General features: G+C 46.0%; 1 pseudogene; it reads right to left on the bottom strand.

Annotated features, from left to right (window-relative positions):
• Positions 1-997: 997 nt before the first annotated feature.
• On the bottom strand, positions 998-14,836 carry LOC112220559 (annotated as a pseudogene).
• Positions 14,837-14,887: the final 51 nt, after the last annotated feature.

Genomic DNA, 14,887 nt, shown 5'->3' with positions numbered 1-14,887 from the left:
GGATTAAATTCATGTTTTTCCTCAATCTACACACAATATACCATCATTACAAAAAGAAAACAGGCAAAACATGTTCTGCTCATTTATTCAAGATAAAACTGAAATACCTTATTTACATAAGTATTCAGACCCTTTGCTATGAGACTCTAAATTGAGCTCAGGTGCAGCCTGTTTCCATTGATCATCCATGAGATGTTTCTACAACTTGATTAGTCCACCTGTGGTAAATTCTATTGATTGGACATGATCTGGAAAGGCACACACACACACACACACACACACACACACACACACACGTCTATACAAGGTCCCACAGTTGACTGAATGTCATAGCAAAAACCAAGACAGGAGGTCAAAGGAATTGTCTGTAGAGCTCCGAGACATTGTGTCGAGGCACAGATCTGGAGAAGGTTACCAACACATTTCTAAGGTCCCCAAGAACACAGTGGCCTCCGTCATTCTTAAATGGAAGAAGTTCAGAACCACCAAGACTCTGAGCAATCGGGGGAGAAGGGCCTTGGTCCGGGAGGTGACAAAGAACCCGATGGTAACTCTGACAGAGCTCCAGCGTTCCTCTGAAGATGGGAGAACCTTCCAGAAGGACAACCATCTCTGCAGCACTCCACCAATCAGGCCTTTAAGGTAGAGTGGCCAGTTGGAAACCTGCTCCAAAACGCTCAGGACCTCAGACTGGGGCAAATGTTCACCTTCCAACGGGACAACGACCCTAAGCACACAGCCAAGACAACGCAGGAGTGGCTTCGGGACAAGTCTCTGAATGTCCTGGACTTGAACCCCATCGGACATCTCTGGAGACATGAGAATAGCTGGGCTCCGACCCTCCACCTGACAGAGCTTGAGAGGATCTGCAGAGAAGAATGGGATAAACTCCCCAAATAAAGGTGTGCCAAGCTTGTAGTCTCATACCCAAGAATACTTGTGGCTGTAATTGCTGCCCAAGGTGATTCAAGAAAGCACTGAGTAAAGGGTCTGAATACTTATGTCAAATGTGAGTATTTTTTATTTTTAAAAGCTGTTTTTGCTTTGTCATTATGGGGTATTGTGTATAGATTCAAAGAAAAGAAAATAAGGAGATAACATGAAAAAGTCAAGAGGTCTGACTTTCCAAATGCACTGTGTATTTGCATTATCTCTGGAGCTACTGCTTCCACAGAACGTGGAGGCTACATTTCGAGCTGTCTATGAAAAGCCAGTCAGGTAAAAAGCTTATGTCTTAATAAAAAAAGAGGCAGTGTTGTATTTTGAGAGACTTGAATATGCAAATAAGCCCATATGCAGAGGGCTAGTCTACATTTTCTAATGCTCTGTATAGTAATAATAATTCATTATATTTTGTAAAGTGGTTCCTTGGATCATACAACACAATACAATTTACAGTCACCTATTTGGCCCACGGTGTTACAGACCAGGTACAAAATCATTTATTAATGTCAAGCCCTTCATAATGTAAGTCTCATGCAATGTAGGCCTGCATTGAACACCACATGTAGGCTATATCATAGAAATCAAAAGCTATTTCCATGTGAAAATGTTATGGGATTTGCTCCATTGGTTTTGTTGGAAGGCCTACATAATGCTCCAATAACCTATTGGCTACTGTCTAGATCTGCAAGGCTACAGCCTCACCACTAAACCATGCAGGAAGTTACACATAAACGCTGTGGGAATTAAGTTTCCATTCAAAAAAGGGGCTCATCGCCCCCAAAGTGTCCAGGAAACATTGGTAATAGTTAACTCATGTAAAATATAAATAATGTAAAATATATATATATTTTGTCCTCCGATGAGTGGGGGGGGGGGGCGCCTGGCAGGTGGTGGTAGTATATTTTAGATTTAAAAATGGCTTCTGAAGTTTGCAATTTCAACTTTGAAATTTCAGACTTGGATTTTCCCTCCCGAAAAATGTATCAACCCCAAAAAGAATGTCCAATAATTATGATCCACATAATAATTCACATTTCCTGTTGCTGCAGGATTATTTTCCTGCTGTAGCAACCTGGCTCAAATTAAGACCCTACATCTGTAGCTAGCTAACCTGACTTACAATGTTAAATAGGCATTAGTGGACATTTCTGTCAGTTCTTGGGTGTTTCAACTAGAAAAAGCATTCAGAAAATACATGAAGACTTCTCCCCTGCACAAAAAAACTGCTGTGTGTCACAGGTCAGACCATGTTGTTGTTGCAAGTCCACTATGGGAGGACGAACTCGAGGCAGAGTAGAGGTGATGCCATTGATAGACAACTTGAACAAACCACAATGCAGCCGATGTGATTGGATATTCTCTGTCAAACAATGTGTCCAACAATGTTTGTGTGCCGGTTGTTAGGTCTTAAAAAAAGAGAATAATAAATCAATTGAAAAAATGTCCAAAAGCTGTCAATTACCCGCTAAAGGAAATGCTGGTGTGTCTGAGAAGTGTGGCAGCAGGTTCTCCTTGCTGTCCTGGTTATTGAAGGCTTTGCTGGGGTCAACCCTGCGTTGGGGCTGGCCTCCCTTCTTCTGACGTGACACCTGGGCACGCAGCTTAGACAGCTCCTACACACACACACACGCTTTACAATCATGTCTGACTGTAGTACACCCAAAAAGCTTTTGGCAACACCCAGTCCCTTCGTGGATTTAAAAGAAGTGGATATATGAAAACAATAAATGGTGAAACTACTACTGCACAATTTGGTGGCAACTAAAGTGTAATTGTTACTATAATTATATTTTGTTTACTTTAAACAATATAGCCCATGCTTATATTTAAAATCAGCAAACTGACCTGTTTGAGGGAAATGTTCTCATCTTTGAGCTTCACCACGTGTCTGATCTTCTGTTTCTGGTTCTGGTGGCCCAGCAGACGAGTGTAGGCGTCCGCTAGCCGTGTTAGCTCCTCCTGGTTCGCCCCGTTCTCGTTCAGTAGCAATTCCCGCTCCGCAGCAAACCCATTCAGCTGCTCCTGCAGGGCCAAACCAACCGGAAGCAGAGATGGGGGAACATAGAATTTAAAAAACTGAATTGGGCCCGTCTTTAAGTCAATGACCACTTCTACTCATACTACTTCTATGGGGGAATATAATTGAACATTGACAACACATAAGAAAACTCAGATTAAGTACATTTCCCACGACTGACCTGGAAGGGCTTGACCTTGGCGTAGAGCTCCTCGTACTGTCTCCTCCAGTGTTCCGTCTCTGTATCACTGAGAGAGGAAAGGACAGAGTTAGAACAGTGTATTTAAAGCCTAATTGTCTTATAATACCATTGTCTTCTACTTGATGATCTGGGTCCATATTCATAGTCTCAGAGTAGGGTGCTGATCCAGGATCAGTTCCCCGCCTGTCCATGCAATTGTATTTTTTAATTAATCTAAAAAGGGGAAACAACCTTAAGACAGTTCATGAATACAGGTCGGTCGGTCGGTCAGTCAGTGGTCCTCCTCACCTCTTGTCTTGAGTCTCCAGGAGCATTCTCTGGAAGTCTCTTCTCTGTTCCTCCATCTCCCAATAGAGAGTCACCTTCTCCTGGACCTCCACATCCACCTGGCTCTGGAGAGAAACCTCCTGGACCACGACATCCACCTGGCTCTGGAGAGAAACCTCCTGGACCACGACATCCACCTGGCTCTGGAGAGAAACCTCCTGGACCTCCGACATCCACCTGGCTCTGGAGAGAAACCTCCTGGACCACGACATCCACCTGGCTCTGGAGAGAAACCTCCTGGACCACGACATCCACCTGGCTCTGGAGAGAAACCTCCTGGACCACGACATCCACCTGGCTCTGGAGAGAAACCTCCTGGACCACGACATCCACCTGGCTCTGGAGAGAAACCTCCTGGACCTCGACATCCACCTGGCTCTGGAGAAAAACTTTCTCTTCCATCAGTTCTACCTGGTTCTGAAGGCCCTGTTTGTCTATTTCAAACGTCGCTGCTGTTTTCAGATCATCCCTCTCTTCCTCTACGTCATTCATGTGGTTCTCTAGAGATGGCAGATATTTCTTTACCTATAAACCTCCCCTTTCTCCATCCTCTCCTCCTGCAGCAGTCTCTGCACCTCCTCCTCAGCCCTCTTCATGTCATCATCTCGCTGAGCTAGATGTGTCTGTATCACCAACAGAATTCCTAGAGATGGGGGAAAGAGAGAGAATGGAGAGGGGGGAAAGAGAGAGAATGGAGAGGGGGAAAGAGAGAGAATGGAGAGGGGGAAAGAGAGAGAATGGAGAGGGGGGAAAGAGAGAGAATGGAGAGGGGGAAAGAGAGAGAATGGAGAGGGGGAAAGAGAGAGAATGGAGAGGGGGAAAGAGAGAGAATGGAGAGGGGGAAGAGAGAGAATGGAGAGGGGGGAAGAGAGAGAATGGAGAGGGGGGAAGAGAGAGAATGGAGAGGGGGAAGAGAGAGAATGGAGAGGGGGAAGAGAGAGAATGGAGAGGGGGAAGAGAGAGAATGGAGAGGGGGGAAGAGAGAGAATGGAGAGGGGGGAAGAAGAGAGAGAATGGAGAGGGGGAAGAGAGAGAATGGAGAGGGGGAAGAGAGAGAATGGAGAGGGGGAAGAGAGAGAATGGAGAGGGGGGGGAGAGAGAGAATGGAGAGGGGGAAGAGAGAGAATGGAGAGGGGGAAGAGAGAGAATGGAGAGGGGGAAGAGAGAGAATGGAGAGGGGGAAGAGAGAGAATGGAGAGGGGGAAGAGAGAGAATGGAGAGGGGGAAGAGAGAGAATGGAGAGGGGGAAGAGAGAGAATGGAGAGGAATATTTCATAACAGCTCAGCTCCACGAAGCACAAGAAGTAGGACTGTCTTGAACAGTCGTAAATGCTCTGACACTGAAGAGAGAGAATGGAGAGGGGGAAGAGAGAGAATGGAGAGGGGGAAGAGAGAGAATGGAGAGGGGGGAAGAGAGAGAATGGAGAGGGGGAAGAGAGAGAATGGAGAGGGGGGAAGAGAGGAATGGAGAGGGGGAAGAGAGAGAATGGAGAGGGGGAAGAGAGAGAATGGAGAGGGGGAAGAGAGAGAATGGAGAGGGGGAGAGAGAATGGAGAGGGGGAAGAGAGAGAATGGAGAGGGGGAAGAGAGAGAATGGAGAGGGGGAAGAGAGAGAATGGAGAGGGGGGAAGAGAGAGAATGGAGAGGGGGGAAGAGAGAGAATGGAGAGGGGGAAGAGAGAGAATGGAGAGGGGGAAGAGAGAGAATGGAGAGGGGGGAAGAGAGAGAATGGAGAGGGGGGAAGAGAGAGAATGGAGAGGGGGAAGAGAGAGAATGGAGAGGGGGAAGAGAGAGAATGGAGAGGGGGGAAGAGAGAGAATGGAGAGGGGGAAGAGAGAGAATGGAGAGGGGGAAGAGAGAGAATGGAGAGGGGGGGAAGAGAAGAATGGAGAGGGGGGGAGAGAATGGAGAGTGGGGGAAAAGAGAATGGAGAGTGGGGGAAAAGAGAATGGAGGGGAAAAGAGTCAGAGGGGGGAGAGAGAGTCAGTCAAAATCCCATCAACATGCACATTCAATCACCAGATATTGAGAAGCCTTATGATGAGCCGACCTTTCATACTCCTTTCTGGCTTTCTCCTGACCCTGCTGGTTAGCTAGATGTTTCTCCTGTTCCTCCTCCATCTCCTCCCTCAGCTTTTTCACCTCCTCCTCCTGTTGATTCACTCTCTTCATCTGCTTAGTCACCCTCTCTACCTCATCCTCCAGGGCTCTACTCCTATCCTCTGCTCCCTTCAGGGCCTGTCTGGTGCTGGTGGAACAAAATACACATTTTTATGTCTTAAAGACGATATATGGTCGATCCGGAAATGCAGTGCGGAGGCCCTGTATGGAGGGTGTGACAATTGTGAAGGCTCAGGAGGCCAAATCAAGCTCCGTACAGCGATACCGTGTGCCTCCCAAATTTTATAACAATGCTGAGGGCTCTGTATAGCACCGCAGGATTGATTGACAGTAGGTGGGGGCAGTATATCCTGTATAAACACAAACACACTTCCTTGACAACTTCATTCATAACAGCTCAGCTCCACGAAGCACAAGAAGTAGGACTGTCTTGAACAGTCCGTAAATGCTGTTCTGACACTGTAGATTCTGGATTGACCACACAAATTACCTTTACAGAGCCATGACTGTTAATACTTTGCCCCAAAGTTAAAGGGACAGTTCACTTAACATCTGAAACTGCATTTTTTTATCTGTCAAAAGATAACTTTAGTGAAACAAGAGTGAAACATTTTTCCTTGTGAAAGGAGTGAAAGACAAAACCGTTCTTTGAAGTACATTTGTACTGGACAACAGGGCAGGGGCAACTCCTTACCTCTCCAGTTCAGTGGCCATGTGTCCTATCTTGCTGAGGGAGGTGGTGTGTTCCTCCTTCAGCCTCCTCGTTTCAGCACCGTGCACCTTCAACGCCTCCACGGCACTGCTTCTCCTGGAAGGAGATGTAACGCACACCGTTGAAAGGAGCACTTTGAGCAAAGGTGAGGTGCATTATCCCTAATCTTGATAACAGGGCTCGACATTAACACTTGTCCGCTTGCCCGGGACAAGTAAATCAAAATTGTCGGGCTGAATATAGATTTAAGTTGTCTGAATGGAAAAGTAGAAAAATAAAATAAAAATCCCAGTATGAAACTTTTACGCAGATCAGAAATAGGATCAGATCGTCCTCTGGATGGATGTTTTAGTAACTGCAGACCGCATTAGAGTACAACTGTATTGTATCTTATTCAAATCACCAGGGCCGGTTGCTAGGAGCTACGCCCAGGCATAAATTCTAAGCCTAGTAGGGAGCAGGTGTAGGGTGTTGAAGGTTTCTGATCAGTGATAGATGAACCAACAAACAGATGGGCTGTACCCCCTCCACTTACCACCAGCCAGAGAACTACGGCGATTCTGTGAAACAAAATCCCATTGATTGATGAATCTATCACACAAGTCATGGGTGTTTGGTCAGGAGCAGGCTACTACACGAGTGAAGAGGAAAATACCCTCGTTGAGATGAGAACACTAGACTAAAGACGATAATGAGCATTCACCTCAGCGAACATTTTCTCAACCGAATTGTAATCAAATATCCAAAACGGAGATTCAATGACAACCCAAATCTGACATTGTTTGATTTAGTGAAGACGGGTACCCCGTGACCCGACGCTCCCCCCCGACGCTCCCGACGCGCCCGACGCTCCCGACGCTCCCGGGCGCGCCCGACGCTCCCCGCGGCGCCCCGACGCTCCCGGCGCGCCCCGACGCTCCCGGCGCGGCCCGACGCTCCCCGCGGCCCGACGCTCCCGGCGCGGCCCGCGCTCCCGGGCGCGCCCGACGCTCCCCGCGCGCCCGACGCTCCCCGCGGCCCGACGCTCCCCGCGGCCCGACGCTCCCCGCGGCCCGACGCTCCCCGCGGCCCGACGCCAACAAATGTGAGATGCCTTCAACTACATTAGCCTACTTTATTCCAATATTTTCATCATTCAGTGATAATCATTATCATTTAGCCTTACAAGGTTATAGATACGCATGTCTTAATTAGTTGTCTTGCTTAGAAGTAGCCTACCATAGCAATTTGATCCCTGATTAATTGAACGAGGCAATTATTTTATGAAGACAAAAAGCATTTGGTTGTAATTGTAATGTTGCAGTATTTTATAGGCTATGAAGGGTGGCCAACCATCCTCCAGAAGAGCCTTAAAGGGGCAGTGCTGTATTTTGAGACAATATGCAAAGAAGCCAATAGGCAGAGTGAAGCATACATTTATGTCTGATTCTCTATGGTAGCAATAATAATGATAATAATGCATTTTATTTGGTGGCTAAAAAAAGCCCTGCATAATGAGTAACTATTTGGGATACAAGATCATTGATGGAGTCCAGTCTGACTGCAGCTAAACTCCACGGCAACTCCAGTCAAGATACTTAAAAAAAAATTAAACACTATTTCAAACCCGACAGAGCCTGTTTTATTCATTCATTCTCTCAGTTTAGTTCTACTCCCCCCCGCTTCCAAACCCCCCCACTCCTCACCTGTCTAGCAGTGCTCTGTTCTCAGTCAGTTCCCTCTCCATCTCAGTCTTCTCCTGCTGGAAACTCTGTAAGGCCTCCTCTCTCCTCTTCCTCCCTCCTCTCTTCCTGCAACTCCAGAACTGACAACTCCACTAGAGCCTCCTCCAACTCATCCTCCAACTGTTTCCTCTCGTCCTCGGTCTCCTCCCTAACTCTCTCCAGCCCCGAGGCCAGGGAGGCTGCACGCTCCTGTGGAGAAAGAGAGACACAGAACCAGTAAGTAGTGGAGGTGAGTATTCTACTCTGCAGAGTCAGGTGTGGGATTTTAAATGGGGGCCATATTGGAGCCAAGTCACCCCCAACGCCACTAACCTTTTCCTTCTTCAGCTCCTCAGTCAGGGAGGTGTGCCTGCACCAGCTGCTCCTGCACCTCCTTCTCACTCCTCCAGTTCTCCTGCAGGAGGCTCAGCTCTGCAGTCAGCTCCTCCACTCTCCCCTGTCCCCTATCTGAAGACAGATACATACAGACACTTGGTATAAATCCAACACTGATAACAGCAACCTGGAGACATTTCCCCAAAACCCGGCCTCTTGAGTTTGAGTTTATTTTTATAGGGACAGTGCACATTAATCAACGTTTCAGTAAAAGTGCCGGTTTTAGCCAGCCGGCTAATTGATAAGTCTGCTTAAGATAAGTTCCCATTAGACCCATTCTTCCCATTAGTTTAGGGTATGTCAGTATTAGAATTAGGGAGTAGGGCTGTATGTATTTGTTTACTTCTCTCCCAGATGAGCTATTCTCTCATCCAGCTCCTTCACTGTCCTCCTCAGCACCTCCCTCAGACGCACTACCTCCGCATCCCGTTGCCGCACTGCACTCTGGGAGTCGGACATTTCCTGGTTGGCCCGCTGCATCTGTGTTTCCATATCTCCCAATGCCTTCTGGGAGGACGTCAGCTCCGCCTCTCGCCACTCCAGAAGCTTCTCGGTCTCCTGCAATGCATCCCGGGAAGCCTGCAGGTCCTGTTGACCTTTCTCTGACTCCTCCTCCTCCTTCTGATGGAGAATGTTCTGAGAGATCCGGAGCTCCGCGGTGTACTGCTCCAGCTTCTGCTCAAGATGACTGAGAGAAAAGAACATGAGATCAAATGCTTTTGTTTTGCATGTCAACCAAGACCATTAGGAAACTGATGTCATCAATTTCAACACAGAGAGACATATAAGAACATATAAGAAGAGGTCGAGAGGACAGCATTCACAAATAAAGCCATTCATTTAAATTATTCTGAAAGCAGTTGTTCAGGGAAGAGATGTGCATTTGCTCACCCCAGTTTCTCGTGCTGAGACTCAGACACGCTGTTCTCCATCTCTGTCTTCTCACGAAGCTTCATACGCAGGTCCTAAGGAAACATAACAGTTTAGAACTACCTCTAAATGATCATTTCCACACTCTGATGCTGTAGGTCACAGCAGCTGCTGTAGGTCACAGCTACTAAAACCTAGCCACATCAATGATAAATCTTGTCACATTTTTTTTTTCTTCAACGGGTAACGGTTGCGACTATTGCGACAGACAAGACATATTTGCTCCTCAAACCAGTCTGTATAACTATACAACCTCTTTCTCCAGGAGTTTCTGCCGTTTCATCTGCATCGATTGGCCACTCTTGTCTTTCTTTGACATGGACCCGTCAACCTGGGTGAAGGAGGAATGGACCAATTAATCGCAAAGGAGAGCCATTGCATTAGGATTCAAGGGATAGTTCAAGATTTTGGCAATTAAGCTTTTTATCCATCAGATGAACCCATGGATACCATTTTTATGTCTTTGCATTGAATTTGAAGGAAGATGCCAACTAGTGTTATTGCTAACCAGCATTAGCACAATTACTGGAAGTCTATGGGAACAGCTAGCATGCTAGACTTTCAGTCATTGTGCTAACACTAGTAAGCATTGGCTTCCTTCATACATACCGGACACAGACATAAAAATGGTATTCATGAGTTTCTGACTGGGGAAGTCGATACAGGGCTTCATTGCCAAAATCTCAAACTATCCCTTTAAAGCACCAGGGTGTATTCATTAGTCGGATTCCACTGCAAAACATTTTTGCAACACAAACTGTTTACACCAAACGAAAATCGTTTTGCAAGGAAAACTAGAGTTGATCAAGTACAAATTCAGGTAGGTCCCTCCATGTTTCATTATGCTTGCTTCCTCGAGTAAATTGTCTTATGTCACTGTAGAGCCTCCAACCCTGCTCAATATGCCCTTTTGTTCCCCCTCCCACACATGCAGTGATCTCACCTGGTTTAAATAGTGTCTCTAGAGACAAAACCTCTCTCATCGTCACTCAATGACTAGGTTTACCTCCACTGTATTCACATCCTACCATACCTTTGTCTGTACAGTATGCCTTGAATCTATTCTTCCGTGCCCAGAAACCTGCTCCCTCAACTCTCTGTTCCGAACGCACTAGATGACCAGTTCTTATAGCCTTTAGCCGTACTCTTATCCTACTCCTCCTCTGTTCCTCTGGTGATATAGAGGTTAATCCAGGCCCTGCAGCCCCCAGCAACACTCCCATTCCCCAGGTGCTCTCATGTGATGACATCTGCAACCGTAATAGCCTTGGTTTCATGCATGTTAACATTAGAAGCCACCTCCCTAAGTTTGTTTTATTCACTGCTTTAGCACACTCTGCCAACCCGGATGTCCTAGCCGTGTCTGAATCCTGGCTTAGGGAGGCCACCAAAAATCCCGAAATGTCCATCCCTAACTATAACATTTTCGAACAAGATAGAACTGCCAAAGGGGGTGGAGTTGCAATCTACTGCAGAGATAGGCTACAGAGTTATGTCTTACTATCCAGGTCTGTGCCCAAACAATTTGAGCTTCTACTTTTAAAAATCCACCTTTCCAGAAACAAGTCTCTCACCGTTGCCGCTTGTTATAGACCACCTTCAGCCCCCAGCTGTGCCCTGGACACCAAAGGTGAATTGATTGCCTCCCCATCGCTCTTCAGAACTCATACTGTCAAGTGACCTAAACTGGGACATGCTTAACACCCCGGCCGTCCTACAATCTAAGCTAGATGCACTCAATCGAACAAAAATGATTAATGAACCTACCAGGTACAACCCCAAATCCGTAAACATGGGCACCCTCATAGATATCATCCTGACCAACCTGCCCTCTAAATACACCTCTGCTGTCTTCAACCAGAATCTCAGCGATCACTGCCTCATTGCCTGCATCCGTAATGGGTCTGCAATCAAACGACCAACCCTCATCAATGTCAAACCACAAACCACCTAAAACACTTCAGCGAGCAGGTCTTTCTAATCGACTTGGCCCAGGTATCCTGGAAGGATATTGACCTCATTCCGTCAGTAGAGGATGCCTGGTAATTCTTTAAAAGTGCTTTCCTCACTATCTTATATAAGCATGCACCATTCAAATAAAAATGTAGAACCAAGAACGGATATAGCCGTTGGTTCACTCCAGACCTGACTGCCCTTGACCAGCACAAAAACAACCTGTGGTGTACTGCATTAGCATCGAACAGCCCCTGTGATATGAAACTTCTCAGGGAAGTTAGGAACCAATATACACAGGCAGTTCGGAAAGCAAAGGCTAGCTTTTTCAAACAGAAATTTGCATCCTGTAGCACAAACTCCAAAAAGTTCTGGGACACTATAAAGTCCATGGACATTAAGAGCACCTCCTCCCAGCTGCTCACTGTACTAAGGCTAGGAAACAAACACTGTCACCACTAATAAATCCACGAGAATTTCAATAAGCATTTTTCTACGGCTGACCATGCTTTCCACCTGGCTACCCCTACACCGGTCAACAGCTCTGCACCCCCCACAGCCCGAGCCTCCCCATTTCTCCTTCACCCAAATCTATATAGCTGATGTTCTGAAAGAGTTGCAAAATCTGGACCCCTACAAATCAGCTGGGCTAGACAATCTGAACCCTCTTTCTAAAATTATCTGCTGCAATTGTTGCAACCCCTATTATTAACCTGTTCAACCTCTTTCGTATTGTCTGAGATCTCTACAGATTGGAAAGCTGCCACAGTCATCCCCCTCTTCAAACCCAAACTGTTACAGACCTATATCTATCCTACCCTGCCTTTCTAAGGTCTTTGAAAGTCAAGTTAAACAGATCACTGAACATTTCGAATCCCACCGTCCTTCTCCTCATTGCAATCTGGTTTCCAAGCTAGTCATGGGTGCACCTCAGCCACGCTCAAGGTCCTAAACGATATCATAACCACCATCGATAAAAGACAATACTGTGCAGCAGTATTCATCAACTTGGCCAACGTTCTCGACTCTGTCCATCACCGCATTCTTATCGGCAGACTCAACAGCCTTGGTTTCTCAAATGACTGCCTCGCCTGGTTCACCAACTACTTCTCAGACAGAGTACGGTGTGTCAAATCAGAGGGCCTGTTGTCCGAACCTCTGGCAGTCTCTATGGAGGTGCCAGAGGGTTCAAATCTCAGGCCGACTCTTTTCTCTGTATACATCAATGATGTCGCTCTTGCTGCTGGTGATTCTCTGATCCACCTCTACGCAGACGACACCATTCTGTATACTTCTGGCCCTTCTTTGCACACTGTTTTAACTAACCTCCAGACGAGCTTCAATGCCATACAACTCTCCTTCTGTGGCCTCCAACTGCTCTCAAATGCAAGTAAAACTAAATGCATGCTCTTCAACCGATCGCTGCCCACACCTGCCTGCCCCTCTAGCATCACTACTCTGGACGGTTCTAACTTAGAATATGTGGACAACTACAAACATCTAGGTGTCTGGTTAGACTGTAAACTCTCCTTCCAGACTCACATTAAGCATCTCCAATCCAAAATTAAATCTAGAATCGGCTTCCTATTTCGCAACAAAGCTTCCTTCACTCATGCTGCCAAACATACCCTTGTAAAACAGACTATCCTACCGATCCTTGACTTTGGCGATGTCATCTACAAAATAGCCTCCAACACTCTACTCAGCAAATTGGATGCAGTCTATCACAGTGTCATCCGTTTTGTCACCAAAGCCCCAAATACTACCCACCACAGAGACCTGTATGCTCTCGTTGGCTGGCCCTCGCTTCATATTCGTCACCAAACCCACTGGCTCCAGGTAATCTATAAGTCTTTGCTAGGTAAAGCCCCGCCTTATCTCAGCTCACTGGTCACCATAGCAGCACCCACCCGTAGCACACGCGCCAGCAGTTATATTTCACTGGTCATCCCCAAAGCCAATTCCTCCTTTGGCAGCCTTTCCTTCCAGTTCTCTGCTGCCAATGAGTGGAACGAATTGCAAAAATCAATGAAGCTGGAGACACACACATCTCCCTCACTAACTTTAAGCATCAGCTGTTAGAGCAGTTTACAGATCATTGCACCTGTACATAGCCCATCTGTAAACAGCCCATCCAACTACCTCATCCCCATATTGTTATTTTTGCTCCTTTGCACCCCAGTATCTCTACTTGGACATTAATCTTCTGCACATCTATCACTCCCGTGTTTAATTGTAATTACTTCGCCACTACGGCCTATTTATTGCCTTACCTCCCTAATCTTAACTCGTTTGCACACACTGTATATACACTTTTATATTGTGTTATTGACTGTATGTTTGTTTATTCCATGTGTAACTCTGTGTTGTTGTTTGTGTCACACTGCTTTACTTTATCTTGGCCAGGTCGCAGTTGTAAATGAGAACTTGTTCTCAACTGGCTTCCCTGGTTAAATAAAAAAAATAGTAAAGGTTTTCCGTTGCAAGAATCCGACTAATGAATAGACCCCAGTACTTCAAGGTTATCTTGATGGTGTGGCTGTGCCAACCAGGGACAATGTGATTATTGTGTGAACACCAAATTACCAGTCCATCCACAGACATGGTCCTACGCACAGCAACAGGTGACGTGGGCACATCTTTAGAAGGAGATGGTGGTAGGATGCTGGGAGCTGAGTTGGGAGGGAAGGGAATTTGGAAATTAGAATGGTGTAGAAAGTAAAAACACATATAGGTTTAATGAGTCTAATCATAGATGTTTAAATATAGATCTATTGTCAATAGCATGAGGTATTTTTTTTTAAACTAAAACTTCAGTTGTTTGACAGTTAAACTTACCATCACTGGCCTTGAGCAGTTTGAAGCGCTCTGACCGGAGGAAAGAGGCAGGTCCCTTCACCTCTCCTGGTTTCAGCTCGTAGGTGCCCGGTGCTGGGGCGCAGCCTGAACAAAACGTGTTGAAAACAAGACAGCCTGCGTTTACACAGGTAGTCCAATTCCCATATTTTGCTAAATTATTCTAAAAAAAAACCGGATTGGTCAAACGACAAATTAGTGAGAGAAATAGTAGAATTGGGCTGCCTGTGTAAACGCTGTGGGCTGGCTATCTAATTAGCTAACTAACATGTCATGGCATGTAGCTAACGTAACCGACATGGATATTTTGCCCTTTGCTTGGAACGGAGTAAGGTTTGGCATTCCTAGCTAGTCACCAAACCAACAATACGTTAGCTAGCTAGTAAACAATGTTATACAAAATATTGTTGGACAGCTACGTTAGCTAGATGAGCGAAAACGTTATATTAACTTTTTGGCAAAAGAAACACGTTAAGTTAGTTGGCTAAGTTCGCTCAATTAAATCATTATCAATGCTTTAATTTACCGATATTTTCATTAAATCGTTTCACTGGAGCTCTTGAAAAAGACATGGTTTGGAAGAAATAGTTCGCTAGAAAATCGGTGGTTACAGTTTAAGTTATAGCAAAGCAGCGCTCCAAATTCAACACAAACCGAGCCCCTGTGAAATTTCAAAACCAGTTACGTCATAACCAATCAGAAAAGAGACGACACATACTTAACCA

Source organism: Oncorhynchus tshawytscha, linkage group LG21, assembly GCF_018296145.1.
Source record: "Oncorhynchus tshawytscha isolate Ot180627B linkage group LG21, Otsh_v2.0, whole genome shotgun sequence".
NCBI lineage: Eukaryota > Metazoa > Chordata > Actinopteri > Salmoniformes > Salmonidae > Oncorhynchus > Oncorhynchus tshawytscha.
Note: the sequence above shows the minus strand (reverse complement) of the source record. Positions and strands in the feature narration are given on the sequence as shown.